Genomic DNA, 12816 nt, shown 5'->3' on the forward strand with positions numbered 1-12816 from the left:
GTTAAAGAAGCATTTGTTTGTTCGGATGCGAGAATGTAGGCGTTTCCCCTAATGGATTCTCGGCGTAACGATATTGTTCAAAGCAGTCCTACACAGCAGTTAAATAACAATGATGAGAATTATCCGCAATAGGACGATCATAGACACTTTTCTAATTTTCTTTTATGAAGAAAATTCAATAATTGTGTTGATATCGTCGTTTGCCGGTTTATTCAAATTCTCGAAATAAAGTTTTGAATTTTCCATGAAGACTACTTGGCAATTCACAAACTGATGGTACAAGGCGGGTCCTCTGCTTAGAAACACTTAAGTAGTAGGGTATTTTACAAATACGTGAGAAAACCAATGAACATATGACTTATGTTCGGACGGGTGACGTTAGAAAAATGACTAAAGCTTGAAAAAACAAAAAAAAAAAACAACTAAACTCTGTCCGAACCGGCCTTGGAAGGCCCAACGGTACCGACCGGCCGCCGTGTCATCCTATCTGGAAGCGGATACAGAGGGGTATGTGGTCAGCACACCGCTCTCCCGGCCGTTGTCAGTTTTCGTGGCCTGAGCCGCTACTTCTCAGTCAAGTAGCTCCTCGGTTTGCCTCACTAAGGCTGAGTGCACCACGCTTGCCAACAGCGCTCGGCAGACCGGACGGTCACCCATCCAAGTGCTAGCCCAGCCCGAGAGCGCTTAACTTCGGTGTTCTGAAGGGAACCGGTGTTACCACTACGGCAAGGCCGTTGACTTGAAAAAACAGTATACATAGAAAACGAAAGGCTTATTCGTGAATACCAAAAACATTGGCACAGCTTGTTTCAGATGTTAGCTGATACTGTTAATTCCTTAATCTCTCATAATCTGGCATTAGAGGTCACAGAGAATCTTTCAATATAGGCGACGACGGTGAGAATTCTGGTAACTTCATAAACTTGTTTAAACTGATTTCTGAATGTGATCCTACATTAAGGTAACACATAAACGCATTAGTGACAAGCAAAACTTCCACACCATTTCTAGGCCACGATATTCAGAATGAATTGCGTTTTGTTATCAGAAACATTTACTGATAAAGAGATTCGTAGTGTAACGGATGCAAAATGTTATTCGATTTTGCTCGACTGCACAGGAGACTGTCTTCGAGTTCAACAAATATCAGACATCTTAAAATTTTCTGATGTATCAGTTGGCACAATAGAAGAAAATTTTATCGGGTTTGTAGCCGTAACTGAGACGACTAGAGATATCTTGTTAATACAAATTGATTAGGCATTCACAACTGTCGTAGCAAAGGATATGAGAATGAGGTAAATATAGCAGGTATAAATAGTGGAGTCATAACTCTAATCTTAAATGTAAATCCCAGGGCATTTTTTACACTCTGCGGCTGTCATACTGGAATATGCTATCTGTGGACGCAGCTAATTCTTCAGCGGCAGCAGAAAGATTTTTTGGTTTTGTTTAGATAATTTATCAGCTACTGACGCTGGAGATTAATCACAGGCAAATTAAAGCATTCTATGAAACCCTTGTCAGATACAAGGTGCGATAGCAGAATCGAGGCTGTGAAGGCTGCACTATTACAGTCTGATGATGTTGTTGAATGCATTGAAAGCTCAAAGAATATCAAGGAAAAATCAGACACACACAGTGATTGTGATTCAGTTCTGGATGAAATCCTCAGCTTGGAATGTATAATATCATTGCATGTTTGGTGTGAAATATTATCACGTTTTAATGTTACATGCAAATTATAGAAATCTGTACAACCCCATTTAAGCACTGATCTTCAACAAATGCGTACATTTTGTGACTCGATCAACGAATGTCGGCAAATTGGATTCGAAAAATCCTTGTCTGATGCACGTCAGTGTATTTAGAAAAACAGTTACGATCTGCAAAAGATTTTAAAAATAAAAAGTTAGCCGAAAAGAAAAGAATATTCGATTATGAAAGTAGTGACGAATCTATACAGTCTCCCGAAACCAAATACGAAAAAGATTTTTTGAGCACGATGATTTACTCCATGTTGAGCAATATGGATTCAAGGTTTACACTTTTAAAGGAACATTTTGAAACTTTTCCTGTTCTCTATTACATAAGTAAGCTAAAAATTATTCCAAAAGATCATATGCCAAAAAGTTGATAAGACTTACACACAATCCTGTGAGTGGGTGAGAACTATGAATTCAAAACTTACGAATTATATGAAGAATTGCAAGTACTGATACTCAATTAATCCGACTCTATTTAAAGTGAGAAAAAACTACTGCAACTCTTAATAGAAAATAAATTAAAATAAATAAGCCCATATATTTATATTGTCATTCGAATTTTATTAACAATAGTGGTAAGTGCAGCCTCTGCAAAACGGAGCTTTTCAAAATTAAAACCAACAAAAAAATCTGAAACCTCCCCTTAGAAAAATTTATGAATGATTGTGCTGATAAAACCCTTACGTTATTTGCTTTTCAAACAGCTGAGAAAAACTGAACGTACTCAGACATTATTCTCTTTACTTATTCTGATCAACACTAAACTGACACACAATATTTTTAGCGCAACATCGCTACAAAAGAATGGCCCTGACTATCAATAACCTATGCCTTTCATGAATCACTTATCTCTCAAAAATCTTCATTACTCGAACTACTGAAATACAGCGAGCGCCACTACTGCCAGCTAAATAAAAGATTCAAACTACGGAAGGCACTAACTACTGATAGGCATAGTAAGCAAATGAAAGATTTTGATAGAGAACAAATAATGTATTTACCTTAATAGTGTTCAGAAGTCTATCAGTTCATGACATCCAGTCTTACAAATTTACTCTTTCTGGCGGACACACTTCCAGATCATCCACTCTCAAAACTCCGCCATCTCACTCCCCACATCCACCACTGCTACCGACTCACCTCCAACTGCGCAACGCTACGCACTGTTAACAGCCTAACTGACCAACGCTACAATGGCGAATATCAACAATGCAAACCAGCCACAGACTGCACACAGCACAGTCAGTGATTTTCATACAGAGCGCTACGTGGTGTTACCAACATAAAAACCTAAACAGCCTACTTACAAATTATTTAAAAAGTACGATGAGTCAGCAAAAACTTTCAGCTTTGGCAGTTTTACCTATTGGATGACGATACAGTTGTTAAGGAATTTAGTAAGGTTAAAAGAAGGAATTTTTTGTTTCATTAATGTTAACTGTTGTTTAGGACTGAAATCGTTGAATTATGTTACGTAAAATTAAAATGTATTAATTTTTTGTGAATAAAAGTTTGACAGTTAAACAAAAAAGATTTCTCTACATAAAATCAATTCTCTTGCGCCACCAGAGGCCCTCGAAAAATTTATCTTGCCCACATCAAATTTTCGTCTACACCTTTCATACAACAAAGGCCTTCGAACTGCGCCATATAAAGGTGGTAGATAATGTGAGAGTAGCTTTAGGGTGCTTCCGACAATTGATAGCCTATAAAGATGAACTATGGATATGTTATTCAACACAAGGTGATACACTAACATATCTTCTCAGTATACCCATTGTGGATGACGAACTGCGCCTGTGATTTAAATTGGTGATTTATCAGGTAATAAATATGGAACCAGTCGCTATTTTTACATATTTACTACCATATAAATCGCGAATAATTATATCTCGCCACAATGCTTTTGGGGGTTCAGGGAATAAAAGTTCTCATTACCACCGCGGCAGTGGTATTACTATATCGGCCAAATAAATCAGAAATACGTAAGTCCAGCACAGCCCATATTTCTCTTAGACTGTGGGAAGGTACAAAGGGGGGGAGGTAGGAAAGCACTCAAAATGATTCACACACTAGATACGCCTGGACCTCTCCATAATTCTTAGTTCACAGAGCAATTAGCACCAACAGCGTCGCGTGGCGAGCTTATGTGATCGTGTCCACAGTCGTTGTCCAAACTGGAATGAAAATCAGACTATGAGATAGCGAAATCAGCCTTCCGAACGTACAAGTAAATAGTTTCGAGTAGAAAATGGCACTTAATAAACAAATCAGTAACTTAGATCCAGTATACACTCCTGGAAATGGAAAAAAGAACACATTGACACCGGTGTGTCAGACCCACCATACTTGCTCCGGACACTGTGAGAGGGCTGTACAAGCAATGATCACACGCACGGCACAGCGGACACACCAGGAACCGCGGTGTTGGCCGTCGAATGGCGCTAGCTGCGCAGCATTTGTGCACCGCCGCCGTCAGTGTCAGCCAGTTTGCCGTGGCATACGGAGCTCCATCGCAGTCTTTAACACTGGTAGCATGCCGCGACGGCGTGGACGTGAACCGTATGTGCAGTTGACGGGCTTTGAGCGAGGGCGTATAGTGGGCATGCGGGAGGCCGGGTGGACGTACCGCCGAATTGCTCAACACGTGGGGCGTGAGGTCTCCACAGTACATCGATGTTGTCCCCAGTGGTCGGCGGAAGGTGCACGTGCCCGTCGACCTGGGACCGGACCGCAGCGACGCACGGATGCACGCCAAGACCGTAGGATCCTACGCAGTGCCGTAGGGGACCGCACCACCACTTCCCAGCAAATTAGGGACACTGTTGCTCCTGGGGTATCGGCGAGGACCATTCGCAACCGTCTCCATGAAGCTGGGCTACGGTCCTGCACATCGTCAGGCTGTCTTCCGCTTACGCCCCAACATTGTGCAGCCCGCCTCCAGTGGTGTCGCGACAGGCGTGAATGGAGGGACGAATGGAGACGTGTCGTCTTCAGCGATGAGAGTCGCTTCTGCCTTGGTGCCAATGATGGTCGTATGCGTGTTTCGCACCGTGCAGGTGAGCGCCACAATCAGGACTGCATACGACCGAGGCACACAGGGCCAACACCCGGCATCATGGTGTGGGGAGCGATCTCCTACACTGGCCGTACACCACTGGTGATCGTCGAGGGGACACTGAATAGTGCACGGTACATTCAAACCGTCATCGAACCCATCGTTCTACCATTCCTAGACCGGCAAGGGAACTTGCTGTTCCAACAGGACAATGCACGTCCGCATGTATCCCGTGCCACCCAACGTGCTCTAGAAGGTGTAAGTCAACTACCCTGGCCAGCAAGATCTCCGGATCCGTCCCCCATTGAGCATGTTTGGGACTGGATGAAGCGTCGTCTCACGCGGTCTGCACGCCCAGCACGAACGCTGGTCCAACTGAGGCGCCAGGTGGAAATGGCATGGCAAGCCGTTCCACAGGACTACATCCAGCATCTCCACGATCGTCTCCATGGGAGAATAGCAGCCTGCATTGCTGCGAAAGGTGGATATACACTGTACTAGTGCCGACATTGTGCATGCTCTGTTGCCTGTGTCTATGTGCCTGTGGTTCTGTCAGTGTGATCATGTGATGTATCTGACCCCAGGAATGTCTCAATAAAGTTTCCCCTTCCTGGGACAATGAATTCACGGTGTTCTTATTTCAATTTCCAGGAGTGTATAAGACTTTAGTGGATGACCATGGGGCCGCGCGGGAGTAGCCGAGCGCTCTAGGGCGCTACAGTCATGGACTGTGCGGCTGCTCCCGGCGGAGGTTCGAGTCCTCCCTCGGGCATGGGTGTGTGTGTTTGTCCTTAGGATAATTTAGGTTAAGTAGCTTAGGGACTGATGACCTTAGCAGTTAAGTCCCATAAGATTTCACACACATTTGAACATTTGATGACCATGGAGAGGGGGACTGGGTGACCGAGAGATCCCCAAACTCAAATCCAGAACAGGTTAAATTAAAAAAAAATCATTACATCTGCAAATAGACATACAAATCAGTTCTTCGTGATTTATACTTAAGAAGAGTAGTATTAAGCTAATCTCATACCGGAAAACACCTGAAATCGAGCTAACACCACACTTGTACTAACACCTGGAAAAAAAAAAATCGAAAATTCATAAAATAATTGAAATTTTACACCGGGAAAGGGCTCTTTGGAATCTGCGCACAACGACCAATCTTTTAATCAACATGGACATCTGAGACCACATGGCTGACTGAAGGCAGAACTACGTAACTACAAGTAATATTCAAAAATGAGAAAGCGAGGGACGATTTACACTACGCGCATGTATTCGCTTGAAGTTACATGGTATGAGCTATTCTTTAAGCAAAACGGTACTACAAAGTCATGGATCTTAGGGCCACGTGGTGAACATAAAGATCTGGTCGAATACAGATTAACGTAAGAACTAGGGCCGGTAAATCTCCAAAAATCACGATTTGATAATTACAGATATGGAGTTTAGGAAAGGGGGCTACGTGTATGCAGCTGTAGAGGAAGGAAAATGCGACATTCCAGTGTAATACGAACACACTCACGTGGTCTACCACCGAAGCAAAGGAAGCAATCTCACATTTACCTTACACACTTAATAAGGCAAGTATTTGGCTAAATTTTGCAGATGAAAACATTCATGAATTAACTGAGCTATCATCATAGCTGAAAGAGAAGAGGCTAATGACCCATTAAGATCACCTTAAACAGGTTCAGCATCTTCAACCTCACTAGTGAAACGCAAAAACCACCCATCCTTGCCGTTAGGAATCTACTGACAGAGCGAGAGTTTCAGTAGGAGCCCTAGCCATCCTCTGGATGGCCCTTGATGTGGCCAGTTTTCCGATAGCATCGGTAGGACAGCACCATCATTCTCCGGAGGATGCATTATCTCCACCTTTGTCCCGTTTCCAGTCAGTAAGCTCTCTGGGCTATTGGTACGTAAGTTGGAAGCGTTTTTGTTTTGCATGTTGGTATTACGGTCGCTTTGTGTTTATTTATTGGCTGGTACTGTTTTTTATTTTTTCAATGTTGCTATATGTGTACCCATTGTTATTTTGTCATTTGGAGATAGTGGATGGAGCTATGGCGCTAGAAAAGCCAAGTGGTCGGATGCCAAGTGGAGAAATAGGAACATTTCCGGCGTATTCTTCTGCTTGAATTCGGTAGAGGTGTGATAGCAGTGGAGGAGTCACAACCATTTGCGCCGTGCATGGCGACAATGCCAATGACCAGAGCACGATAAAGTTTACTCGTTTTCAGGAGGACCGTTTTGACATCAATGACTCTCCACGTCCAGGAAGACCTCCGGGGTTTGATGAAGATCGTTTAAACTCATTAATGTGCGATGATCCATGTCATTGTACTCGAGAACTGGCAAATGTTATGAACTATGGTCATTCCACCATCGTGCGGCATTTGCATGCAATAGAGAAGTTTGAAAAATCGAGTGTGGGGTACCGCATGCTCTACGACAAAGACACGAAAATCAGCGGGTCGCATTTATGTGCATCTCTTCAAAAATGGTTCCGAACACTACGGGACTTAACATCTGAGGTCATCAGTCCCCTATAACTTAGAACTACTTAAACCTAACTAACCTAAGGACATCACACACATCCATGCCCGAGGCAGGATTCGAACCTGCGACCGTAGCGGTCGCGCGGTTCCAGACTGAAGCGCCTAGAACCGCTTTTTTTAATTTCTGTGTTAGTAACAATAAGATTTTATTTATTCATTTCATTTTAATGTCCCAAAAGAAAAATCATATATAAAAAAGAAGGGAAAGAAGTATAGGGCTGAAGTGACATCCTCGTCACTTCACTGGGAGTACATCCTATCCCTCGAAACAACGTAAACCTGGGACTCCCCACCGCTTCGGGGGGTTATGAAACACGCTGCCTAGAAAGTTCGCAAAATGCGTTTTATATTTAGAGTGGCGTCGGATGATGTCGTGTTGTTCTAGTAGATAATGCCTAGTCATCAAGGTCATCAAGGTCCGCGAGAGCACGTAGTGCGATACGTGTCCTCCAATCCGTCGGATTGCCGAAGTTTTTTGTGAGGGGAAAAAGACAGCGTCAGGGAAAAATAAAGCGTCCGTCGTGACCGTTGATTCGTTGGTGCGTCGGAGGAGGGCCATGATGCGTTGCGTCAGCCTCCAAACATCCTTTGCCCCACCGCACTGCAGAGATTGTTCGTCGGTGTCCTGCATGCCACATATAAGGCAGAGCGGGGAATCTACCATGCGAATGTCGCACAATCGTTGGCGGTTGACTGTCTTGCGGTTGATTAGTGTATACCATGACGATCGCGCTGCTGTGGTGAGGAGAGGTGTATGGACAGCTCACCAAATCTGTCGCCAGTTTCGTGTTGGGTATTTAAGTTCGACAACATTGCTGCCTTGATGACGCCGCAAGTATCGATATATCTCACGGGTAGTGGGGATTCTTGTAGAAGGTATCTGTAACTGAACATAACTAAAATCAACAAAAAAATCGCGCGACGTGAGAAAACGAAGGCGAGATTGTGCCTACCGCCACCGGTGGTTCAAAGGACGTGGGAAGAAGCACATCCAGGATGGCCGACGTGATGGCGTGTTGCCGTTGATTCCAAGTTCGTAGCGTCGCTCGCAGGTATAGAGCTAGAGCCTTGTTCCGCACATGCGTGAGGTTAAGTCCTCCGGAATGGTGTGGGAGAGTTAAAGTCTTGTATTTAATCTTAAACAACATTCCTTGGCTGACATAGTATCCAAAGGCTGCCATTATTCTATCAGCAATACCATGTGGCATTGGCAGTACCTGTGCCAGGTGCGGCAGTCGCGAGGCCAGGTGAACATTAGTGTAGTCCACCCGTTGGAGCAGGTCGTGCGTTCGGAGTGAATTGTTGCGTATGTGCAGTCGGACATTCTGGAGGAGACGTCGATAGCTCGCCGCCGCTGATTGCCGTAGCGATCGGGTGAACAATACACCTAAGCATCGCAAGATGTCCAACGGACTGTGCAGAGCGTCCAGCCCTCGACCGATGTGCATGATCTTGGTTTTATTCATGTTGACCCTGCTTCCCGCTGCTACTCCGTACGTAGTAAGAAGGGTAACCACCTGACTTACTTCGTTCTCCGACCGGACGAGTATCATCAAGTCGTCGGCATATGCACGACAAGTGAAAGAGCTCGCACGGAGTCGGACGCCTGTTAGAGTCCGTCTAAGAGTCTGCATCAATGGTTCGAGCGCTATTGTAAACAGTATCATCGACAAGAGACATCCTTGCCTAACTGAGCTTCAAACAGGAATCGTTCCTACCTCCCTGCCATTGACTCTCACCGTCGAAGAAGCGCCGCTAAGGAGGCGCATGGGGACGGTAATAAAATCCTGTGGTATCGCCATGCGTCGCATGGTCGAGTCAAGGAAATCATGGTTGATCCTGTCAAAGGCACGATCAAAATCCACCGATACGAACGCCGCTCGCATCCGACAAGCTTCCGTCAGGGAAATTACGTCACGGTATTCGCCGAGGATAGAATGTATGTTGCTCCGAACCCCTAGACAAGCCTGGTCTGGTGGTATTGTCTTGGATATTACAGTCTTGAGCCTTGCCGCCAACATTCGCGCAAAGATCTTATAGTCAGTATTGAGCATCGTGAGCGGTCTAAATTGATGGGCGCTGACACTCGCTGTCGATTTTGGTATTGGTATGAGCAGTCCCGCCATGAACTGCGACGGAACGTCCGTGTCAGGGCTCAATAACTCATTATACATCAATACCAACTGGGACATCATTAAATCCGCAAATGCGCTATAAAATTCGAGTGTCAACCCATCTGGCCCAGGGGATTTATGCACCGCACCCTTCGCGAGTGCGCCCCGGATGTCATCTTCCGTTAGGGGTTCCAATAGCGCCTCTGCATCCGGACCATCCACCTCCGTTTGCATCTGTCGCAAAAATTCTTCTCCTGTCCGATTGTCCGTCGGCGTTCCAGCGAAAAGCAGGCGGTAATGCTCCAGAAACTCAGCAGCAATGTCCTGTTGTGACGTCAAGGGCCGACCATCGTCATCATGGAACACTGTGATTAGGGATCGGCGATTACGCGCATGTCCCTTGGACACATGATGCATGCCAATACGTTCTCCATCGACGCTGTCCAAGCACCGAGCACGGATCGAAAGTCCCTCCAGTCGACGTCTCGTGATCGTTAAAATGCAGGCCTGAATGCGATGGACTTCCGCTTGACGCTCGGGCGATGGGGCCCTGGAGGACAGGTCGCGGAGCACCATGTAGTAATAATCAAGTGTATCTCGGAGCCATTTCGCTTTTTCCTTGCCATGAGTTATGAGAGCTCTTCGTATCGCCGGTTTTGCACACTGCAGCCACCACGAAAGAACCGTACGGTGCAGCGGCAGACGGCGAGTGCAAGTCTGCCATGTTTCTTCGATCCGCTGGCGACATTCGAGATCCAGCAATAAGGATGAATTAAGTTTCCAGGAACTACGACTCCGCCAGACCCGCTGCCGTGGGAGGGTTAACGTGCATAAATATGCAAGGTGACCCGTAAAAGCTGTGGGCCAACGTTCAGCAGCCAACAAGTGATCTTTTAATCCGTCAGAAACATAAATCCGATCCAGCATGATCGCCGAGTGGCTAGTAAAATACGTGTAGCCCTCTCGCTGCCCATGGATCTTTTACCACGTGTCCATAAGGGCCATGTCCCGGCAGATCGCCTTCAATGCGTGGCAGGAGCTGAAATTAGGAGTTTGATCCTTCGGTGTGAGTACACAGTTAAAATCCCCCCCTACCAAGATGTGGTCATACCTCCCATGGAATAGGGGGGCAATCTCCTCCGAGTAGAATCGTGCACGCGCCTGTCGATTGTCAGATCCGGAGGGTGCATAGATGTTGACGATACGAATGCCGTTCACCGTCGTAGCCAAACCCCGAGCCGAAGGAAGGTAATCGAGGCCACACATCGGAATCCCTTCCCGGACTAGTACCGCTGTGCCACGTCCTCCATCTGGAGTCGGCGCTAGGTAAGTGTTGTATCCATGCACGTCGGGAAAAGCAGCATTGGCAGGTTTCCTGCATCAGCAGAATATCAACGTCTGTGGCGTAAATCATGTCCCGGAGAAGTTGCATTTTTGCAAGCGAACGTGTGGTGTTAATGTTCACTGTGCCCACCTTATATGCTTGGTTCGTTGTCGTTGTCATGCTCGTGTCATGTCATTGAGAACTCCAAGGGCTGTAGTCCACTATTCGTGCTCAGAGGGATGCCCGCCCAACGGGCTGCCCTCCTTTGTTGTCGTTCCGTGGTGTGCATCCTGTAGGTGAGTGGTCATCATTTGGGAGTGGCAATTCCTGTATGTCTTCGACTGGTTCCGCCCAGTCGCAGTGGTCATCCATCAGAGAAACGTCCTCTGATGTATTTCGACGTGGCTGCCGGAACATTGGTGTCCCTGACTCCTTCGTCGGCAGCGCTGGGTCAGTCGGTGTCAATGAAGAAAATGGTTCAAATGGCTCTGAGCACTATGGGACTCAACTTATGAGGTCATTAGTCCCCTAGAAATTAGAACTAGTTAAACCTAACTAACCGAAGGACATCACAAACATCCATGCCCGAGGCAGGATTGGAACCTGCGACCGTAGCGGTCTTGCGGTTCCAGACTGCAGCGCCTTTAACCGCACGGCGTCAATGAAGAGGGACCATCTGAAAGGCAGGACATCCGGTCACCATCTGACGGAATCCTGTCAGCGTCCTCTAAAGGCACGTGTTCTGTGTCAGACAGTTCTTCGGCTAGGGAGCCGGCCGAAGTGGACGTGCGGTTAAAGGCACTGCAGTCTGGAACCGCAAGACCGCTACGGTCGCAGTTTCGAATCCTGCCTAGGGCATGGATGTTTGTGATGTCCTTAGGTTAGTTAGGTTTAACTAGTTCTAAGTTCTAGGGGACTAATGACCTCCGCAGTTGAGTCCCATAGTGCTCAGAGACATTTTTTTCGGCTAGGGTACCTTCCGTGTCCCCTAGGCTAGGGGGGGACGTATCACCCGAACTATGACGACGCTTTTTGCGACGCTTCGGCGATCGCTGTCTGCGTGCCCTGCCCTCTGCTGTCTCGCTGTGTTCGTCGATCGTTCGTTGGTCCGTTGCCGGCGCCACTGTCTCGACCTCTACTTCCACGCCGCGTGCTACATGTGAGTTTTCGGAATGTTCCTCCCTCAACTGACGTGACGTGGGTGTAGGGACATTCTCCGAGTCACTTCCATGCTCTCGTAACTCGGTCTGCTCTTGCATAAACACGTCCTTGTCACGCTCTGAATTTGGCAACACCTCCCGGCGGGCCACCGTACGTCATCGGCAGTTGCGTGGGAACTTCTCGCTGTGACGCTTCTCCACGTGGCAGTTGCACGACGCGGCGTTGTATGCACTCCGAGCGTATATGTCCTTCTCCACCACAGCCAGAACAGGTGCGTGGCTGACCATCGTAGATCACAATAGCTCGACATCCGCCAATGTGTAAATAAGACGGGATATGTTTAGTAAGGACGATCCGCACCTGTCGCACGCCGTTTAGCACAGGATAGGTACTAAAACTTGCCCATCGCTCAGGCGTATGACTAAGTACCGTTCCATATGGTCGCAGCGATTCAGCAACCATCGATTCTGGCACCTCAAACGGCAATTCAAAGATTCGAATGACCCTCACACCCAATCCTGAAGGAGCTACTGTTACATCGCTGAATGGCCATCAGAGTGTCGAAATTTAAATCCTCTTTGAGCAGCGGAGAGAGTTCTTTCACACGCAGCTTCATCGGTCATCTTTACGTACATTGTACTGCTTACAATGGACAGGTGTATTCCAATTATGTCTGCAGCAGGTAAACGAACTTCTTCCCTCAAAAAACGCTCTATTTCGAAAGCTTTGGGTCTGGCAAATTCGTTGTCGAACGTAAATTGGAGCGTAGTCTTTCGAAAATTGTGTGCCATGGCGATCGAGTCAGACAACAACACGCGCGAGTACCGGC

General features: G+C 46.6%; 1 pseudogene; it reads right to left on the reverse strand.

Moving 5' to 3' along the window:
• Positions 1 to 621: 621 nt before the first annotated feature.
• LOC126413381 (5S ribosomal RNA) lies at positions 622 to 739 on the reverse strand (annotated as a pseudogene).
• Positions 740 to 12816: the final 12077 nt, after the last annotated feature.

This window comes from Schistocerca serialis, chromosome 7 (genome assembly GCF_023864345.2).
Source record: "Schistocerca serialis cubense isolate TAMUIC-IGC-003099 chromosome 7, iqSchSeri2.2, whole genome shotgun sequence".
Classification (NCBI taxonomy): Eukaryota; Metazoa; Arthropoda; class Insecta; order Orthoptera; family Acrididae; genus Schistocerca; species Schistocerca serialis.